Source organism: Nicotiana tomentosiformis, chromosome 3 (assembly GCF_000390325.3).
Source record: "Nicotiana tomentosiformis chromosome 3, ASM39032v3, whole genome shotgun sequence".
Lineage (NCBI taxonomy): Eukaryota > Viridiplantae > Streptophyta > Magnoliopsida > Solanales > Solanaceae > Nicotiana > Nicotiana tomentosiformis.
This window is the reverse complement of record NC_090814.1, coordinates 6,661,468-6,685,445: the sequence shown is the minus strand read 5'-3', so window position 1 is coordinate 6,685,445 and position 23,978 is coordinate 6,661,468. Positions and strand designations below refer to the sequence as shown.

At 37.5% G+C, this 23,978-nt stretch overlaps 1 pseudogene; it reads left to right on the top strand.

Moving 5' to 3' along the window:
* The first annotated feature begins 6,628 nt into the window (after window positions 1-6,628).
* LOC138907305 (uncharacterized) lies at window positions 6,629-21,859 on the top strand (annotated as a pseudogene).
* The last annotated feature ends 2,119 nt before the right edge of the window (window positions 21,860-23,978 follow it).

The window sequence follows — 23,978 nt, the reverse complement described above, 5'->3', positions numbered from 1 at the left end:
CGATTTTCAACTCCGCTCAAAAAATCGATAAAATCACCCTCGAGCCCACGTGCCTGGATTCTGAATTTTTTTGAAGATAAACACTACCCATAACATTACGACCGAAAATATATATTTTATTTTCAATTCCAAGTCCAATTTCGTGGTCAAAAATCCAAATATACTAGTTCTAGGTTTTTCTTCAAAATCCCAAATTTTTTACTAATTTCCATGTTTAAATCCTTATACAAACCATGCATTTAACTTGTAATAAGTGGGAATCACGTACCTTGTATTGCTTGATGAAAATCCCCTTTTGAAGCTCTTCAAAATCGCCCCAACTAAATGAAAATGGAGGAAAAATGAGCCAAATCCCGTTCTTAAAGGACCACAGTGCCCAGCCATGATTTTCGCTTCTGCGGTCAAACAACCGCTCCTGCGGAAATTCTATCGCAGGTGCGGTTCAAGCTCGGCCCAACAACCCCCGCATCTGCGCCCTATGCATCGCATCTGTGCGCGTGCACCTGCGCGTTTGTGCCCGCTTCTGCAGTCCAGGCCCTTTGGCCTACCTCCACTTCTGCGCTTGCCTTGCCGCTTCCGCGGTGTTGCACCTGCGACCCTTTTTCCGCAGGTGCGATTACACCAGAACTCAGGCCCTTCAGCAACACAACAAAACTCCACGTTGATCCGTTGACCATCCTGAATCCACCCGAGGCCCTCGGGACCTCAACCAAATATACCAACACATTCTAAAATACATTACGAACTTAGTCGAGGTCTCAAATCACGCCAAACAACATCGAAATTACGGATCACCCTCCAATTCATACTTAATGAACTTTGAAATTTCAAACTTCTACAATCGATGCCGAAACCTATCAAATCACGTCCGATTGACCTCAAATTTTACACACAAGTCATAATTGACATTACTGACCTACTCCAACTCCCAGAATCGGAATCCGACCCCGATATCAAAATGTTCTCCCGGTCAAACTTCCCAAAAACCTTCAAATTCCAACTTTTGCCAAATGACCTCAAAATGACCTACAAACCTCCAAATCCTCTTTCGGACGCGCTCCCAATACCAGAATCACCATACGGAGCTATTCCCAGACTCGAAATCCCAAATGGACTTTGATACTATTGAAATGCACTTCAACTCAAATCTATGAAATTCTTCCAAAATGACAACTTCCATAATAGGCACCGAAACGCTTTCGGGTCATCCAAAACCCGCTCCGGGCATACACCCATGTTGATGCTATTGTTGTTGATCTTCTTCAGCATCCATTTGGACAACACTCAGATACATCTTCTAAAATTCGATTAAACTCATCTGAGTCCATTATATCCCATGGATCCAAGCCAAGCACATCTTCGGGTACTGACTGATCAAAGCTCATCAAATTCATTTGAGACATATCAGCCACTTCTGAATATTCAATATGCGCTGAATTGCTGCTAATATCTGGCATCGTAGGCTCATATCTGGCCGTGGCTTCAACAGAATGTTGCCCACAAGTATAAGTCGCCTCTGGTTCTACTGCTGCTAACGGTACATCAACCTTGGGTACACCATCTAATATCTTATTTAATTCTTCCAATTCCTTTCCATCCCATTGATACAAGTCATCAGGCACATCTACTTGTAATGGTTCAACAACACTATTTTTCATCACCATTGATTCTTGAAAAGCCATCGTTTCAGAGTGTTCCAAATTCTTGCACATATTATAACCCTTGCACTTATTAGTAGCCAACAAGTCATCAACAGAACTCGTTACCTCATCAGTTCCATCGGAATCATTATTCAACTTCGTGATTGTGGAAAGTTCGGATGAACTGTTAACGTACTTCAACTTCTTGATGGCGCAGAGAACATAATCTCTACAGTCTTGGTCGAACTTGTGAAGAATAACTAGATCGTAAGAATGCTTTGAAGAAAAAAGAATAGAAGTGCTGCAGATATAAGTAATTGGAAAATTTTCCATTTCAAGCTATAGATAATTTCCCATATCATTGTGCAAAACTGTTCATTGGCATTGCTATTTTCTCTATAACGCCTAGCTCTCTTACATTTGTATAGTTGGGATTATTCACTTCTGAGTTCTGCTCCAAAGGCACACTCAGTTAAACTAATACTGCTTACTACATAAAAAAATATACAGAAATTTGATTAGAACTTAATATACATGCTCTATCATTTACTAGAAAAGGATTATACAGCTTGTTGAAGAATGTCTATATATAAAGGTTGCATTAATAAAGCTGAAATGCTTCGTTTGGTTCTGTCTGCTCAATCATCTGTTGTTGTTGGTCCCCGTTAGCATCCATTTGGACAACACTCGGATACATCTTCTAATATCCGATTTAACTCATATGAGTCCATTATATCCCATGGATCCAAGCCAAGCACATCTTCGGGCACTGACTGATCAAAGCTAATCAAATTCATTTGAGACATATCAGTCATATGATTAGCCACTTCAGAATATTCCACATGCGCTGAAGTGTCCGACCGATCAAAATTATTTAGCATGGCTGTGGCTTCAACAGAATATTGCCCACAAGTAGTATAAGTCGCCTCTGGTTCTACTGCTACATAAACCTCGGGTACACCATCTAATATCTCATTTAATTCGTCCAATTCCTTTCCATCCCATTGATACAAGTCATCAGGCACTGGTAGTTCTGGCATCTCAAAAGTAGTCCCTTCAGCTGGTTTGTCAACACTATTATTCATCACCATTGATTCTTGAAAAGCCATTGTTTCGGAGTGTTCCAAATTATTGCACATATTATAACCCTTGCAAGTAGCCAACAAGTCATCAACAGAACTCGTTACCTCATCAGTTCCATCGGAATCATTATTCAACGTCGTGATTGTGGAAACTTCGGATGAACTGTTAACGTACTTCAACTTCTTGATGGCGCAAAGAACATAATCTCTACAGTCTTGGTCGAACTTGTGAAGAATAACCTTAGAAAGCTCGTACTCCTTCATGAGCCAATGTCCATCTTTCTGATCTTCAGGGTAAAACACTTTATTCTTGTAAGACAAATTTGTCTTGGATCCAATATTAACCACTGAAGATGTATTTATGTAGTGAACTGGTTTGCCCTTGTTGTCCTGTTTCCAAGTGCCCTTGTTTCCGACAGAACGATGATACCTCGCGTTGCTTTTCTTCTTCAGCTTTGTGATGAAATAGCGATAATTGGTGCTTTCATCATCATCACCACAGGGTACTCCGTTGTCGTAAATCTCCCAAGGTTCTTGTTTGCCATAGACATCAACGTTAGTGGTGATAAATCCAGAATCATGCATCTCTTGTCCAGCGACGAATCTCAACAAGAACATAAGTCCTTCTGAATCGGTGGGACGGAAACGGAAACCCTCCTCGAGCTTTAAGTATCTGATCCATGGAATAAACTCAACAAGAACGTAAGTAACTTAGCTTGTTCAGAATAACAATGAATGAAACAGAACAAGGAATAGAACAAGAATAGTATGAAAGAATGCAGTAATTTGCATCTGAGAGGGAGGAAGGGAGAGTTTATGAGATTTTATAGGTTTTGTTTAGGAACTTAAGCAAGCAACAAGTATTTTCCGTTGGTTAGTTATGTTTCTTCCACCCAAAGTAACAATATGGTAATTATTTTCAATTTTTTACTAATAAATATGGAAAGTTTCCTAACTATTTATGTGAATTTTTAGATACGTTGCTCAGCCTCCGTTTAGAAATTAACTAGGCACAAAGTAAGGTTAGGTCAAGTTCATTTAGTTTCTTTCGCTCAAAGCAACACTTAAAAGGCTGTTCTTTTCGAAGAAAAAAAGAAGAAAAGAAACCCTTTATTTTCCAAACATATATGGAGACTTTTGACTTCAACGAGAATTAAACAACAAAATATTCTAGTTTCTAATTGTGTTAATTCCAAAAAATAACTTAAAAGTTATCGAGCTTAGAAAATGTTGGAGTTAGTCATTTTTGGTTCAATGAAATATAATCTTGAGTTAATTATTTCTAGCTTAGTAAATATTAATTGGAATTAATTTTTTCTCGTTAAATTTACTGTAAACTAGATGACTTGTTGAATATGCCTTGTTGGAATATTCTTGACTCCTCCCTTTCAGTATTTTAAGAACATCTGAAGTAGTAAACATTTATTCATGTGATTCTTTGTACTAATAAACTTTTTTTTTTCCTTTTCGATTCAGGAACTACATAGCAATTATTAATTTTTCAAAAAAATAGAGAAGAGTTGTCACCAAGGGCGGACATAGCCTTTCGGTTATGGATTTACATAAACCTATAACTTTCGACACTGATTATAGATTTGTAAAACTTCAAAAAATATTAGATTTGAACCCATAATTTTAACAGTATAATTAATTCATTGAAAACTTGTACCATTAAATTTTAATATGGATCCGCCTCTCGTTCTCACTCCGTTTGACTCATAATTTCATGTATTATCTTCTTTGACAATTAGGCCTTTGCACCACTTAAATGTATCTTATAGTAAAAGGAGTGATGTTAAATCGCTATGCGCTACTTAAATTCTTTTTTCAAAATTATTTAGCATGGCTGTGGCTTCAACAGAATATTGCCCACAAGTAGTATAAGTGGCCTCTGGTTCTACTGCTACATCAACCTCGGGTACACCACGTAAATAATATAAATGTAATCCGTTAAAACTTTATTTTGAAATACAAATAATGAATACACTAACATATATTATAACAAGCTATATATAGTTAAAGTAGTACAACGAAGTGTGTGTGTGTGTGTGTATATATATATATATATATATATATATATATATATATATATATATATATATGTATAGCCCGCATCTAAGAACACTACAAAAAAAAACAGCATTTAAAGACGGATTTTAGCGACAAGCCATATTCCGTAGCTAAATAATGACGGATTAGCGACGAATTTTATAGTTTGTCGCCAAATAAGCTACAAAAGATATAGCATCAAATATAGCGATAGATTATCGATAAATATTTATATCCATCGCTACAAATTGGCGCTAAAAATTGGTGCCTTTATTTTACCTACAAATTTGGCGACAAAAAAGGGGTGACAAATATTATTAAAATATAGCAACGGAATTAGCGACGAAACTTTGTCGCTGCCTTTATTTTACTTAGCAAAAAATTCCAAAATTAGTTGCGACGGAAATTCCGTCGCTAGATTCTTAAAAATAAATTTTCTCGGTTATTATTAGCGACAAAAATGTATCCGTTGCGTTACTAATTTTTAAAAAATTTTCTTGGGCACATACTTCTTAGAGACTCATATTCTCTCCTCTCTATTAAAGTCGCCACTTGCTCTCATCTTCAACAATGTGAGTTTCTTCCTTCCAATACAACAAATTGGGCATGAATCTAAGACTCATATGCAGTGGGAACATAGACATCCGATAGCAAATAGAAGAAATTTCGAAATTGGGCAAAAACTTTTGCCGTAGAACTTCAGAAATTGTTAAGAAATTTAAAGTAGCTCTCATCTTCATTCCGTTTATGTTTGTTGCTCCGCAAGATTCTCAGACGAAAGTCCTTATTTTTATTATTTTTGCACTTTGTCTACACCATTATTCTTATCTTTGTTCAGGTAAACTCTCTTTTCTGTTTTGTTTTTCTTTCTCTCGAGGAATTTTAATATAGTAATTCTTGTTTGACTGGTACCTTGATTTTCATACTTTTGGATCAATAATAAATTGAAATGATTTTAGAGTTTAGATTTCAGTATTATATTAGGGATTTACCTTAATAATAAATTGATATGATATGTTTCATCAAGAACTGGTTTTTACATCCTTGATTTTATGGGAAAAGTAAAAGTCGTATTGAAAATGAGGAGGATGATGAGGAAGAGTTTGAAGAAGAAACAGATGATGACTAATGTGTTGGTAAAACTATACTACTATATTTTCATTGACTTTTGTTTATAGTAGTCTGTGTGGTATGCTATAAGTTATGTGTCTATGTTGTAATATAATATATAGAGAATTAAATCGAATATCACGTTTGTAGAAATCTAAGTGGTACACTTTTATAGCTTACGTTGTATTTCCGAAGTTAGTTGTGAAATTGCAATTATGATTATCATGTGCATTCCTTTATGTTTAATACAATTATTCTCGCAGAGTAAAATGATTTATAAGTTTTTAATGCCTTGTTTTGTCGTCGATTGAATAATAGGAAGTGAAATCCTTGTAGCTGAAAGTGAGGGTTGAATAATCATCTTTATTTATTAGGAATTTTCTCCTTATAATCTCAAACTGCATTATGTCTAACAATCTTTGATAGGACATAAAGGTTTTGACAGGGGAATCCTGTGATACTTCTCCCATTTTGGAATAGTTATGGAATTTTAAATACTTTATATTTGTCAATGTTTGGCGAGACAACAAGAATCAACAAGTTATAACCAGGTTGTTACAAGCACTGCTGGTTAATACAATCTTGTACAAGTTGTTCTATCTCCTGGTAAATAGTCTTTAGTATGACTATATATTTAATACTTGTTAGGTCACTGTTAACTTGTATCATGTATGTGTTTGTGGTTTATCATCCCTAGTTGGAAAGTCTCCAGTTGTCAAAATTCAATAGGAAATGCATAATTGTTGTTCTCAGATGTGATTGGATAAGTTACTTGAGACCATATTTGGTTTCCACCATTTATGGCAAGGATTCAGTTAAGCATCCTTTTAAGTCTCAATTCAAACAATCAAATTCTTCTTATTGCATCTATATGTTCATTTAAACTACCATAAGTGGTATAAGCTAGCTTCCCTTCTTTTTAACATGATTGGTATTAGTCTTCCAAAAAGAAAAAAGTTAAGAAAACAGGAATAAGAAAGCTGCTGTTTGCTAATAAAGTAAGTTGTTGTTTCCTAATAAGTGGTATAAGCTATATAAGAGTGAGTATACAGTTTGCTAATAAGTGGTATAAGAGTGAGTGTAAGTAGTATAAGTTGTTGTTTGCTAATAAAGTTTAGATTAATAATACAATTAGATATGCATTGTAACATATCCTTCTTTATTTTCATATATTTTGTAGATATGGCTCGAGGGAGAGGCAGAGGTAGTGCAGGTCGTGTAAGCAAATCTTCAGTTAGGGATAATGGTACTACTCGTGAAAACTTGCCTACTGTTCCCATTCGCACTACTAGTCATCAACAAGGTGGCACCAGTTCCTCTGGTAGACCAGATCATATCAACCAAGTTCAAACATCAGGCCATGGTAGTACCCCACACATTAATGCCTTCTAATTTGTTTAGGTTAGAACCTTCAAGAGAATGCTCTGAGTGTATAACTAATTCTTTTAAGCATGAATTTGATCCTAATAGAATCAACTGGAAAAGCGTCTCGAATGAGATAAAAAGATTTTATTTTGGAGAATTCAAGGTATAATCCATCATAATTGAATTTAGAAAATATATTAACTTTTATATCTAATTTATTAATGTTATTAATTTACAAAATTATTTCAGAAAGTATTCTACTGGGATTTTTCAATTGATATTGCTGTGTGGAACCAATGGGATCATTGGGCAACAAAAACATACAGTGATTTTATTAGCAAACTAAAAACAAAATAGGGTGCAACGGAAATCTATTCCAAATGATGTGTGGCAAAGTTGGATGAGACTTTGGAAAGATCCTAAGTGTGTTGAAAAGTCCGAAATAAATGCAAACAATCGTTGTGGTGGTGGGAGCGGAGATGCCACTGGGACTCACACAGGCGGCTCTATGTCATGACCCAAAATCTATTAAAAGCTGTGATGGCACCGGACACCGCTGTCAGGCAAGCCAAAAATAAATATTGGTTTGGTTCTCATTTTTAATATTTTTAAAATCATATTTCCTTAAATTAAATAGTAAAAGATGAAATTTACAAAGTAAATAATAATATTTTTAACAATTTCAGTACAGAACAACCCATAATCACCCCAAACCCGGTGTCACAAGTGCATGAGCATCAACTAGGAATGTAAAATAAAATACAGCATCGGGCCGAAATACAGATTTGGACAGGAGAAATATAAATACTCTGAAGGAGACTCTGCTTGCTGCGGATCGTAATATAGAATGCAGCTCACCTAAGTCCCTGCATTTAACCACACCTCTGTGCTCATAAGGCCGCTAGACATATCTGTACCTGCACAAAAATGTGCAGCAAGTGTAGCATTAGTACGTAAACAACGCGTACCCAGTAAGTATCAAAACTAATCTCGAAGAAGTAGTGACGAGAGGTCGACATTGACACTCACTAAGGGTCAATAATATTAAAATAGTAATATTTAAATCAACATGATTTATAGGAACAACAATAATTTTCTTTAACCAGCAGAAATAATTAATTCTTTCGATTTCAATAATTTCCAATTGTCACGACCCAAAATCTAACCATGGTCGTGATGGCGCCTATTATGTTACAATGTAAGCCTATTTCCCAAAATATTACTACTAAATCGATTATAAGAATTTAATAAAACAATACCAATATTTAAATTTCTCATAAACTAAATCAACTCTAAATATAATATAGAAAATACGAAAACGAGCCCCAAACATCGGGATGTCACTAAGTCATGAGCATCTAAAACTATGAACTAAGATATATAAGCTGCCTAACTGTCCAAAAGAAGAAATGACAAGAGGAGTAACAAGGTCCTGCAGACGCTATCAACTACCTTGCAGTCTCCAAAGATAGCCGGCCTGAACTCAACGATCGCCGCCTTCTAACTCACCTGGATCTGCACATAAAGTGCAGGGTGTAGTATGAGTACAACCAACTCAGTAGTAACAGAAATAACTAATGAACTGAGCAGTAGTGACGAGCTAAGCAGAATAATCCAATTATTATTTTCACAATTAAGTACAAACAGGAGTAGACAGGTAATTTCATAAATCAGTAAGACTACAAGAAAAATTAACAGGTAAATGCAAAAATAACAAAAGTAAATGCAACCTCACAGCAATGTCACTCCCTCACTCAGCACTCAACGCTCAATACTCTGTGTTCACTGGGGGTGTGTACAGACTCCGGAGGGGCTCCCAAAGCCCAAGTGCTAAGCACGGACAACTCATGTGCCATCATATCAATACCTAGATCTGCACGGTCAACTCACGTGCTACGCGGATAACTCACGCGCTATGGTATCAATACCTGGACCCGCACAGTCAACTCACGTGCTACGCGGCCAACTGATCACGCGCTATGGTATTAATATCCTCACAACCAGACCCTCGTTCTCACTCAATCATGTACCTCACTAGCCTCACCATCATCAACAAATAAGGGAATACAGCCCACATCAAGTATCACAACATATTAGCAAATAATAGAGACTGAGGTAAACATATACAATAATTTTTATGACTAAGTACAAATAATGTGAGCATGAATAAAGCCCAAGGATGATCTCTAACATGAAGGCAGACAAGTTCAACAATAAGTAACTACGAAAACACAGATGATGGCCATGAGGCCTCACGGGGACGGACCAAGTCTCAATCCCTCGAGGTATACACCCACACGCCCATCACCTAGCGTGGGTATCACCTCTAAACAGTCACACAATATCAAATTCTCCGAGTTTATACACTCAAAGCCAGAGTTAAAACTGTTACTTACCTTAACAGCGTAAAATCCTACTTCGGGATGCCCTCGTCTCTAGAATCGGTCTCCAAAAACTCTAAATCTAACCAAAAATTAGAATACTACTATCAACATAGTCTAAAGAATCGAATTCCACAATAAAAACTACATAAATATGCAAAAAATCCGAAATCGGCCAAAACCCAGCCCCCGGGACCATGTCTCAAAATTAGTCAAAAATAGCAGAATAATAAACCTCGTCCTCTCCTGAGTCTAACCATATAAAATTCATCAAAATCGGACTCCGTTTGGTCCCTCAAATTTTCACTTAAACTCTCCAAAACTCAAACCCTAACTCCCTCAATTTCACTTTGAAATCATCAATCAAATCCCAAATACGAAGATGGAGTCATGAAATAAAACCAAAACTGAGTAGAGAACACTTACCCCAAACCTTATGGTGAAAATCGCCCCCAAAATCGCCCAAATCTGAGCTCTCCAACTCAAAATATGACCGAATGAACAAACCATCATTTTATATATTTTTCTGCCAGCTATTCTACCTCGTTTCTCATTCCAAACCATCCTAAAACTCGTATTTTATGACTCCAATGGATTCCTTGTGAAATTTTAGTCAAGTTAGGCTTTTGAATCACTCCATTTGACCTTATAATGAAGGAGATATGTAGGTTTTAATATTTGCAAATAGTGCAGATTTTTAAATACGGATTTAGTGACAATTTCGCAATTAATCTGAAAAATCTGGCAACCCAATTATTTAGTAAAATGACCATAAATTTCTCATACGATGCCCAAATTCAACGATTCTTTTTGCTATGGCTCCATAATTACTATACGGATTTAATGCTTCAATCAAAACAGAAATTGGAGCTCATTTGCTTAATGTGGTACCATTTATGCTGGAAGAAACGACGTCGAAACATAAGAAAAACGAGCACAACGCAGCCCAAACCTATCCGAAACTCACCCGAGCTCCTTGGGACCTCGTACAAACATACTAACAAATCCCATAACATAACACAGACCAACTAAAGGCCTCAAATCATGTATAACAACATTTAAACGACGAAACGCACCTCAAATCAAACTAAATGAACTTTCGAACTTTCGACTTCCAAAAACTCGCGCCGAAACATATCAAATCAACTCAGAATTAACTCAACTTTTACACACACGTCACAAATGACACTACGAACCTACTCCAACTTCCGGAATTCCATTCCGACCTCGACACCCAATTTTCCACTGTCGACCAAAATTGCCAAATTTCTAACTTTCGCCAATTCAAGCCTAATTCTACCACATACTTCCAAATTACATTCCGGACACACTCCTAAGTCTAAAATCACCAAACGAAGCTAACCGAATCATAAAAATCCCAATCCGAATTCGTTTACTCATAGGTCAACTTCCGGTTGACTTTTTCCAACTTAGCTTTCTAACTAAGAGTATAAGTACCTCATTTCACTCCAAAACTACTCCGAACCCAAGCTACCAATTCAAAACAACTCAACACAACTGAACAACATATAAATAAGCAGAAATGGGGGAAATGGGGCTATAACTCTCGAAACGACCGACCGGGTCGTTACACCAATTATCACTTAGCTTCACAAGCTGCAATAAAATATCAAGGTATTGTGTATTTATTATTATTAGGCACGATGTCTGCCGAGGTCATTCGGCCCGATCCAAAGTGTCGTGTACACTGCCGAGGGACGTGCGACGCGATCCATAGATGCATCTATACTGCCAAGGCGTTCGATCCGCTCTACAAGAAAGGCGGTCATTTTCTTATGAACCTCTAGAATAAGAAGATATTATAAGATTAACACATAAGTATGTACAATTTCTATTAACAGTCAAATATTTTCCACAAGAATTCAAATATGTGAAATTTCAGTCTCTTACTATTTTCTCTAGCAATTTACATTATAATTCTAATACTTTAATTAAATAAAGGATACAATTATCACAAGAAATTCATGATTTGAGTCCTAAACTACCCGAGAATAGCAATATTAGTAGCTACGCATGGACTCTTATCACCTCGTGCATACGTTGCCCCCACAACTAGCAACAATTATTAATTTAAATCACCTATGGGGTAATTTTCCTCTTACAAGGTTAGACAAGAGACTTACCTTGCTCCGAAACGCCATAACCGGCTCCAAAGCCTTTCCAACAACTCTAATTGATGCCCATAGCTCCAAAACTAGTCAATGAATATGCGAACCCATAAATATATGCTATAATACTCATTACAATTCAACTTACAACGATTTCCAACTCCGCTCGAAAAGTCGATAAAATACCCTCAAGCCCACGTGCCCGGATTCCGAATTTTTTTGAAGATAAACACTACCCATAGCATTACGACCGAAAATACATATTTTATTTTCAATTTCAAGTCCAATTTCGTGGTCAAAAATCCAAATATACTAGTTCTAGGGTTTTCTTCAAAATTCCAAATTTTTTACTAATTTCCATGTTTAAATCCTTATACAAACCATGCATTTAACTTGTAATAAGTGGGAATCACTTACCTTGTATTGCTTGATGAAAATTCCCTTTTGAAGCTCTCCAAAATTGCCCTAACTGAATGAAAAATGGAGGAAAAATGAGCCAAATCCCGTTCTTAAAGGACCACACTGCCCAACCATGATTTTCGCTTCTGCGGTCAAACGGCCGCTCTTGCGGTTCCACACTTGCGGAAATTCCATCGTAGGTGTGGTTCAAGCTCGGCCTAACAACCCCCGCATTTGCGCCCTATGCAACGCATCTGTGCGCGTGCACCTGCGCGTTTGTGCCCGCTTCTGCGGCCCAGGCCCTTTGGCCAACCTCCACTTCTGCGCTTGCCTTGCCACTTCCACGGCGTTGCACCTGCAGCCCTTTATCCGCAGGTGCGATTACACCAGAACTCAGGCCCTTCAGCAACACAACAAAACTCCACGTTGATCCGTTGACCATCCTGAATCCACCCGAGGCCCTCGGGACCTCAACCAAATATACCAACACGTTCCAAAACATATTATGAACTTAGTCGAGGTCTCAAATCATGCCAAACAACAACGAAATTACGGTCACCCTCCAATTCATACTTAATGAACTTTGAAATTTCAAACTTCAACAATCGATGCCGAAACCTATCAAATCACATCCGATTGACCTCAAATTTTGCACATAAGTCATAATTGACATTACTGACCTACTCCAACTTCCGGAATCGGAATCCGACCCTGATATCAAAAAGTCCACTCCCGGTCAAACTTCCCAAAAACCTTCGAATTCCAACTTTTGCCAAATGACCTCAAAATGACCTACAGACCTCCACATCCTCTTCCGGACGCGCTCCCAATACCAGAATCACCATACGGAGCTATTCCCAGACTCGGAATCCCAAATGGACATTGATAACATTGAAATGAACTTCAACTCAAATCTATGAAATTCTTCCAAAATGTCAACTTCTATAATAGGCGCCGAAACGCTCCCGGGTCATCCAAAACCCGCTACGGGCATACACCCATGTCCAAAATCATCATACGAATCTGTTGGAACCTTTAAATCCCAATTCCGAGGTTGTTTAATTGAAAATCATACTTTAGTTAATTCGTCCAACTCAAGGCTTCCGAAATTAGAATTTTCTTTTCAAATCGACTTCGAACTTCCCGAAATTAAATTTTAACCATGCATACAAGTCATAATACCTAAAGTGAAGCTACTCATGGCCTCAAACCGCTGAATGACGTGCTAGAGCTCAAAACGACCGGTAGCGTCGTTACATTCTCTCCCACTTTAACATACGTTCGTCCTCGAAAGTGCTAAGAACTATTCCGGAGTTTGGTGAAATCATTGTTTATCTCCTCGTGCACCTACCCGTGCTATCACAACTCAGTTGAGCACATTAGCTCGAGAAAATCTAAAGATCCTCCGCTTTATTTAGGCAAATAAGCCTTAGAGCCAAATTGCAACATCCGAAATTCTCTACTAGGCCTGCTTCCAACATACGAACACCGTTTCAATCACTACATGATGTACCACTACATGATTGTATACTCTCACTGAATTCACACGATGCACCACATTATTCACATGACCACAATAACATCATATGACAACAATAGCCGAAATCCCTCGAATCTGATGCTCACAACACACTTCATGACACATATAAGTCTTGTTCCAACTCTTGCAATACTGCCACGACGGAAGAGACATGTAGAAATTCATAACCAACTGCATAGTCAACAAATCATTTAGTCCCTCCTCCTGACAGGAACCATTACCTCATTATGAACCAAATAAAGATATTTGCTTTTTAATATGCCTCATATAAATCCGATCGCACTGATCCCAGGTCCAAAAATCTTGCCACACCCAATACAAGTCGTTCCGGTAATAAGCCACCACAATCACTACCAAAAGTCTCATATAATGCCACCATGTGCCAACAAGCCACAAACTCGAATGTGATACATAAGGAAAAACGAACTAGAAAGAACTAGGGAAGCGTTGCAGCATGCAACCCGATCAAAACAACATACCCGTAGCGTTGTGCCACCCGATCCACACATGACAATAAATAGGGAAGTACCCATCGAGCCAAAACGCTTATACCTACGAAATACCCGAATGTCAACCACAAGCACACCAAGTGCACAATACCATCAGATAGCACCATATGCTAGAAAACTCAAGCACGACTAAGGTGAAATAAATGACCTGCATCCCGAGAGCCATCCTGCTCATACAACACCGCAGACTATACGGGATCTCAATACGAGTGCAAATAATCAAACCGCCTCACAATCCACATGGCACAATAGAGACTACATGGAAGGGCCAACAACAGAAATAACATCCAAGGCCCGAATACCTCTCCGAAGACAACGTTATGCTGAAATGAACACATCCAGCCTGATATAGAGCCCACATTCACATTTAGATCCACCCACGGACCTCAAGCCGATTTTGATCGTACCGCACTGGGATAATAACCTTTCAAGGATCCACAATAACCCTTTTTCCCATGACACACAAGAACAACTGTCAAATCCGAAACAAACTTCCATAGTCCACAACCAAATGAACCGAGCACCCTTCAGGCATAAATTCTCACATTAGCGATAGTACCACAATCTCCACACTTGGTTATAAATCTTTAATTAATCAAGTGACTACATGTCACACTTATACAATCTTCCCATGGGATATACTCCCATGACCTTCCACACCAGGTTCCAAGTCTGCACGTCTATACCACCGGCCACACTAATGCTGTAAGGCAAATCAGGAATCCACGATCAGTACTTAAAGCCTCTTACACATAACACCGATCTTAGGTGATGCTAAAGACAATGCCTGCTTACTCTAACCATCTGAATCCTTTCCTGCTCATCCGAGCTCTTGACATTCTTGTCGACACCAAATTATAACCTTGATCCTCAACTCCCAATTTCCATGCTGCTCACTGCACCTAACATACCAATACATGGGAGTACATGAATTCCATCATGTCTCTTGATCCACTAATAGACTAAACACCCCATCACATAGCAACCTTTTACTTAACTCATTTCAGGAGAACCATTGCAACACGCGACTGAATTCCCATAACTGCAGAAAATACAATCTTCAAGTAGTGTTCTAAACCACCGTAGCTCTTCTGGAATCCATCTACACATAACAAGCCATAATACTCGAATGCCTCCAAATAAAATCAATTACGGCGGCCGTCAAGCCTCGCACGTACCGCCACCAACCACATGTATAACTTAACATGCTGAAGGAACTGATCATTGCCACCATCATGTCAATTCAACCAATGCTAACTGATCCGACTTTTTCTAATTTACTCTGGACTCTCCCTAGGAATAATAATAGCTCCACTCAAAACATCATGAACCCAAATCCGCACTCATCCTGAGTGACCTCATTTCATGAGACACGCTGTCTCCAAAACCCATGAACCATCTCATACACTCCTTATGCGCATATTCGCATCTTCAACTGGTACACCTATTCTGAAAATCCCTCTATGAATCCGAAGTTATTTTCTTTCATTCATCCAATGCTACACCACAACCCGAAGATAACATAGAACACTCCAAGCCCCTTTCATAATCTGCTGCAAAAGCTCGATACCTAACCATACTATGAACTCTAAATCCATAGGCACCGCACTTAAATTGTTTTTTTGAATCCACTAAGATAGTTGTTGAGAGTCACCCACTCGGACTTGGTTCGACTATAATAAAACTCTAAGGTTCTGTTAGCACATGAACGCCCCCTCAAAGAAGCACCCGGCTGAATCACCTCTCTTCTACATCCCATCTACACGAAGCATAAATCTTGAGTTTTCCCAAAGCCTGAACATGTATTGATAAGGCCAATTATAGCACACATTCCTCAAATCCTTTGCTCAATTCACCACTGATGTTCTCTTTCCTTAGCCGTAATAACCCACCAATATGCCGATAACCATAAACCTCACAAGTAGACAACTATGCAATCCAATCGTAGGTAGTGGGGATCTCCTATTTAGCTTGAAGCTACCATTACATAACCCTGGAACCTACCAAGATTCTTTTTCATCACTGACATGACCTCGCGCAATCGACCGGCCAAATTCCTTGAAATCTTCCTGTTAACCATTTCATGAATGCTCTGGATCACTAGCCACATTCACATGTTCGACCTCTTACCGGGTAGCCAGTAAAATTCTTCACAGAAGCTTTGTCAACACCACGCAACCATTAACCTGCTCACCAAAGATAACCCACTTGTGAAAATTCCATGCCAACACCTTCCAACAACGCTACACCGAGTATAATTACCACGAACACAATAAATCATCCTAAGCCCGTGCTCAATATCTAGCTGTACAAGTCTGTCCACTCCTCATGGATCTCAACTAAAGGTGCGAACATACATTCCAATCCAAAGTCATGTTGTATCATTCTTCATATCAAGCAACTCCTTTCCGTCGTATCCAACCTTTCTCCGTATAGCAGCCAATATTCCAAATAATGTTCGGAGACTTAGTCAATGTCCACCATGAGTTCCAAATCACTCTAAACTTTCCTCAGCGCGTGTAGCTATCCTACCACAGAACCCATATGCTACCCGAAAACTCTCCCACTTTGCTCAAACCCTCTCCTTTAAGCAACTACTCGACTTCTGTTTTCTTACACTTGGCCTTCTATAAGTTTAACCACCGCAAGACACCTCCCACATGTCCTTTCTCATCCTTCGTTGCCCAGTTGTTGCTTTAAATAAAAATCCATCTCTGTAGCACCTGAACCAACAGACCGCCACCAACTCTAAACCTCTCCAAAGATCACCTTCCTTGAGCCATCAACATTAGGATCACCGATTCGATTCTGAACCATAGCACACTGCGACCTCTGACAGCCGCTTTCCCGGCACCATTCACAATACCCTTCCCCAAAGGCAAATTGAAGAAGACAATAACACCGGCAAACTTAACACATTCCATCAAGGACGACGTCATCATATCACATATGAAAATTCCACCACGCTCAAAAATACCAAGTCTCGCTACCCCATCGACCCAAACCTGAGCATTTATAGTCCGATTGCCTGTCCTTTGCCGGAAATAAAATACTGAATCTCTGAATCATGCACTGGGTAAAACCTCCTTTCAAATCATTCACTGCCTCGACGCATAGACAAGAATCCTACCATTACACGAACACTGTACGATAGCAACACACGAATCATCATAACAATCAATGACAAATCTCAAACCTTAGGTAATACTGATACTGAGCTAAAACGACAGAGCGACCTTCCTCAATAAGATGATAATTACTTGTTTGAATGCACAGGGAGATACGCCATGCTCCACGTCTGTAGTACCAATGAAACTCCTCGATGCCCGATAGACACGAGCGTTCAACATCGTATAAGAATGAGTAGGAAGGAAATAAAGACACAAGCCTCAATGGAATCAAACCGCACGATGAAGGAAATCAAGAAGGGAAATGCTCCTAACAGCCATGTAGCCTCTCAAAGATAAGTACAAACGTCTTTGTACTGATCCGCAGGACTCTACTAGACTTGATCATGAATCGTGAGACCTACGTGAACCTAGTGCTCTGATACCATATTTTCACGACCCAAAATCCATTAAAGGTCGTGATGGTGTCGGACACCGCTGTCATGCAAGCCAAAAATAAATATTGTCTTGGTTCTCATTTTTAATATATTTGAAATCATATTTTCTTAAATTAAATAGTAAAAGATGAAATTTACAGAGTAAATAATAATTTTTTTAACAAGTTCAGTACAGAACAACACATAATCACCCCAAAACCTGGTGTCACAAGTGCATGAGCATCAACTAGGAATGTAAAATAAAATACAACATCTGTCTGGAATATAGATTTGGACAGGAGAAATATAAATACTCTGAAGGAGACTCTGCTGGCCGCGGATCGTAATATAGAATGTAACTCACCTAAGTCCCTGCATTTAACCACACCTCTGCGCCCACAAGGCCTCTAGACATATCTGTACCTGCACAAAAATGTGCAGCAAGTGTAGTATGAGTACGTAAACAATGTGTACCCAGTAAGTATCAAGCCTAATCTCGAAGAAGTAGTGACGAGAGGTCGACTTTGACACTCACTAAGGGTCAATAATATTAAAATAGTAATATTTAAATCACCATGATTTATAGGAACAACCATAATTTTCTTTAACCAGCAGAAATAATTAATTCTTTCAATTCTAATAATTTCAAATTTATCACTTAGCTTCACAAGCTGCAATAAAATATCAAGATATCGTGTATTTATTATTTGGCACGATATCTGCCGAGGTCGTTCTGCCTGATCCAGAGTGACGTGTACACTGCCGAGGGACATGCGACGTGATCCATAGATGCATCTATACTATCCGAGGCGTGAGGCCCGCTCCACAAGAAAGGAGGACATTTTCTTATGAATCTCCGGAATGAGAAGATATTATAAGATTAACACATAAGGATGTAAAAATTCCATTAACAATCAAATATTTTCCGCAAGAATTCAAATATGTGAAATTTCAGTCTCTTACTATTTTCTCTAGCAATTTACAGTATAATTCTAATACTTTAATTAAATAAAGGATACAATTATCACAAGAAATTCATAATTTGAATCCTAAACTACCCGGATATAGCAATATTAGTAGCTACGCACGAACTGTCATCACCTCGTGCGTACGTAGCCCCGACAACTAGCAACAACTATTAATTTAAATCACCTATGGGATAATTTTCCTCTTATAAGGTTAGACAAGATACTTACCTCACTCCGAAATGCCGTAACCGGTTCCAAAGCCTTTCCAACAACTCCAATCGATGCCCATAACTCCAAAACTAGTCAATGAATGTGCGAATCCATAAATATTTGCAATAATACTCATTACAATTCAATTTACAATAATTTCCAACTCCGCTCCAAAAGTCGATAAAATTACCCTCGGGCCCACGTGCCCGGATTCTGAAAATTTTCAAAGATAAACACTACCCATAGCATTACTACCCAAAATACATAATTTATTTCCAATTCCATGTCCAATTTCGTGGTCAAATATCCAAATTTACTAATTCTAGGTTTTTCTTCAAAATCCCAAATTTTCTACTAATTTCCATCTTTAAATCCTTATACAAACTATGTATTTAACTTGCAATAAGTGGGAATTAGTTACATTGTATTGCTTGGTAAAAATCCCCCTTTGAACCTCTCAAAAATCTCCCCAACCGAATGAAAAATGGAGGAAAAATGAGCCAAATCCCATTCTTAAAGGACCACACTGCCCAACCACGATTTTCGCTTCTGCGATCAAACATCAGCTCCTGCGGCTCCGCACCTACGGAAATTCCATCGAAGGTGCGGTTCAAGCTCGGCCCAACAGTTGCCGCATTTGCGCCCCATGCGGCGCACCTGCGCGCGCGCACCTGCGCGTTTGTGCCTGCTTCTGCGGGCCCAGACCCTTTGGCCAACCTCCGCTTCTGCGCTTGCCTTGCCGCTTCTGCTGCATCGCACCTGCGGCCATTTTTCCGCAGGTGCGATTACACCAGAACTCAGGCCCTTCAGCAACACAACAAAACTCCACGTTGATCCGTTGACTATCCGTAATCCACCCGAGGCCCTCGGGACCTCAATAAAATATACCAACACGTCCCAAAATACATGACGAACTTAGTCAAGATCTCAAATCAAGCCAAACAACATCGAAACTACGCATTACCCTCCAATTCATACTTAATGAACTTTGAAATTTCAAACTTCTATAATCGATGCTGAAACCTGTCAAATCACGTCCGATTGACCTCAAATTTTGCACACAAGTCATAATTGACATTACGGACCTACTCCAACATCCGAAATCGGAATCCGACCCTGATATCAAAAAGTCCACTCCCGGTCAAGCTTCCCAAAAACCTTAAAATTCCAACTTTCACCGAATGACTTCAAAATGACCTACGGACATCCAAATCTACATCCGGACACGTTCCCAATACCAGAATCACCATACGGATCTATTCCCAGACTCGAAATCCCAAATGGACATTGATAATATTGAAATGCACTTCAGCTAAAATCTATAAAATTCTTCCAAAATGCCAACTTCCATAATATGCGACGAAATGCTCTCGGGTCATCCAAAACTTGCTCCGGGCATACACCCAAGTCTAAAATTACCATACAAACTTGTTGGAACCTTCGAATCCCGATTCCTAGGTCGTTTACTTGAAAATCATACTTTAGTGAATTCCTCCAACTTAAGACTTCCGAAAGTAAAATTTTCTTTCCAAATCTACTCCGAACTTCCCGAAATTAAATTCTGACCACGCGTACAAGTCATAATACCTGAGGTGAAGGTACTCATGGCCTCAAACCACTGAATGACGTGGTAGAGGTCAAAATGACCGGTCGGGTCGTTACACTCTATCAGTGTTGGGGAGCATCGCAAGAGATTTGTAAGTGTATATAAAATATCTGAAAATCTCATTTAAGTTTGCACTAATTCAAATCTGAAAATCTTATTTAAGTTCGATTGCCTGAAGTTGTAAGTTACGGATTGTCTCTTGTTCTATTTTTAATATTCTGTGCTTGAAATTATTGTTTGAGAATTTCTTTTCGAAAAATCTGGGTTGTCAATGTGTGCCGAAATTGAAGTTAGCAGCTGGATGAAGGGATTTTAGGTGTTGATTTCTTTCTTGCTAGTTGTTGACCTTTCTGATTACAAAAGTGCACCTTTCTTAACAATTGAAAAAACGTTTGTTAAAGGAATTGGCCAAATAGTACTATTAACTGTTAGATGAATTTCTACATCAGTTACAGCCATTCAATTTTTCTGTTTTTGATTTCATGGCGAATGATATGAAACAAAAGACAGTAGTAAGGTTTATTTCACCAAACATGCATCCTTGTGACATTGTTGGAAGTTTGACCCCTCTGTATTTTATATTCCTTTGTTGTTATTATCATAAGCTAGTACTAAGCTAGTAGACAGATTTTGGCACCAAAGAAAAACGTTCTTATGAATTTAACTAATAAGATTTTGAAGGTGGGAACTTGTTTAGTTTTTAGTTTCTCTATTCTACTTAAGTTGCTTCCTTTTCTCTATGTCATATTTCAATCTCATTTTTATACAAACGTCTTTTTGCCAATCTTTTGAATTTAATATATTTTGTATAGGCTATTAAAAAGGGCCGAGATCCAACATCAAGTGAGAAACATTTGCACGTCCATACACATAGTAATGATGGAAAATCTTTTGTTGGTGAGAAATCCCGAATCGTACATGTAAGTCAACTTTTTAGATAATTTTATTGACTTTACTTTCATATCTTTTTCCATTTTGTAAATTGCATACTCAATATTTTTTAATGTTTCAATTTCACTAACTATTAACTCTTCTACAGGAAAAGTATCAGGAAATATTACAACAATAAACACAAAGTCAATTTGATATTGATCTGTGTAAAGCATATTACAAAGCTGCGGGAGGAGAAAAGAAAAGAAGAGTATATGATCTTGGATCTCAAGTAAAATTCTACTACGGGCCGAATCTTCGTGACTCTTTTGGATCTGATGTAACTTTCTCAGCAGCACCTTCAAATGCTCAATCAAGACCGATAGGGAATCTGGATGAGTTAGTGACACGATTGATTCCTATACTAAACAGATCAGATAGTTCATGTAATCGTTGAGCGGGTACGCGAATTAGTTTCTTTACCCTCGCATCAGCCAAATATTGATCTTACCAACCACCCATCAGATGTGGTACCTACAATTCCTACCTCTTCTACTGCTACTAACATTGATGAGGTTCATGCATTGGGTTCTGATGATGACCATGACTCTCCAGCCTCGCATAGTTAGCCTATTTTGTTTAGACTTTATTGTTGGTGCTTGTGGATGTTTTGTACTTAATGATACAGTTATATGCATTATGATATATATATTTTGGACCTTGTTGAATATTAATTTATATTAATATCAGTCACTTTTAATTAAGTATATTTAATAGCATTTTTGTAATATGCTTGAATAGGGTACATTTAAAATAATAAATAAATTAAAAATAAAAAAACTTTTAGCGACGGATATTTTTTGTAGCTAAAATTAATGCATAAAATTAAATCTTGTGATGGATTGGCGACAAAAGATTTTTATCGCTAAAAGGAGGAAGAACTAGCGACGGATTCTTTCGTTGCTAATCAAAACAAACAACGTATTTTATTATGAATTGTAGCGACAAAATTAGTCAAAATAGCGACAAAACCAAGTAAAATAGCGACGGTTTTTCGGTAGCTAAACGTTGCTACAGATATATTTCCGTCGCTAATCCGTAGCTAGATCTGCTACGGTTTGTATTTTTCGTCGCTATGAGCTTATACGAGCATTTTAGAGACCAACTTGAATCCGTTTAGCGACGGAAATAATATGTGTAGCAACGAAATACGTCTGTCGCTAAACGCTATTTTTTTTTGTAGTGGAACACGAAGTGCTAGGGCCACAAGGTCGGGTTCTTTTGGGGATAGATTTGTGAAGAAGCAATAATTTAATTAGTATATATAATTGATCATCATCAAATATATCTATTTGTAAATTGATTCATCGATTTATAACTTACTTAGATGCATCGATGAATATTAAAAATAAAACGTCTCGACCTATATCGGTTAATATTAAAAACAAAACGTCTCACCTATATCGATTAATCTATGTCATGAATTATTAGTGATGAATGAATGAAATGTAGAAGAATTAATACTAAACATCTTTGACATGTATATATGAATCACAAATTAAAGAAACGAAAGAAGTTATTTGCATTAAGTAAACGAGTTAATATAACAATCGACTAATCATATTTAAAATAGAATAATATTGATTTATCAATTCATCAATTGATAAAGTTTTCGTACGTAGTAATGTATGTGATTGATCATCAATTACAATATAGTGTATGTGTGTGTGTGTGTGTGTGAAATTACTTATATACTTAATTATAACTTAGATAATTAATTTAGATAGATGAATACAAAAGGTAAAACGTCTTGACCGATATTTATTAATTTATGTGATTTGTAATTAGTTATAAAACGAATGAATATATAAGACAAAATATGGAATTCGAATAAAATAAACGTCTCATACATATACCTTTATTTTTTTTATTATGATTGATTAATATATATATGTGTGAATAAAATATATGCTTATAATTTATTAAAAGTAATTAGTTAATATAATTATTTATAAAGATTATGCTTATATTTTATAATTATTTATAGTTAATATATATTTGAATAAAATAAATGCTTATAGTTTATATTAATTTTTTTGTAGTTTATAATATTTTAAGAAACAAAAACACAAAAAAACATAATTTAGTTTTTTTTTTTTAAAAAATAACCGATCAAAGTTGGTCGGTTATTGGTCAAACACAGTAAACGCCCGGTCACTTAATGTACCTACCAACATTACCGACCAACGTTGGTCGGTAATTCTAAATCGAGATCCCAAATACGGGATTTCCCTCTCATTTCTCTTACTATCTTCTTGTCACGACCCCAATTTACCCTCCATAGGATATCGTGATGGCACCTAGTCTCTAAGACTAGGTAAGCCTAACAAATTACAGAATAACTTAATAAGAGTCTGAAACTCAAACCTCAATAGTTATAATAAATAAAAACTTCAAGTCAAAGAACTACAATCTCCCAAAACCAGGTAGAAATAAGTCACAAGCTTCTAAGGGAAATAATTTGTCTCTATACATCACAGTCTACTAAAATAAGGAAAATAACATGATAAGGATAG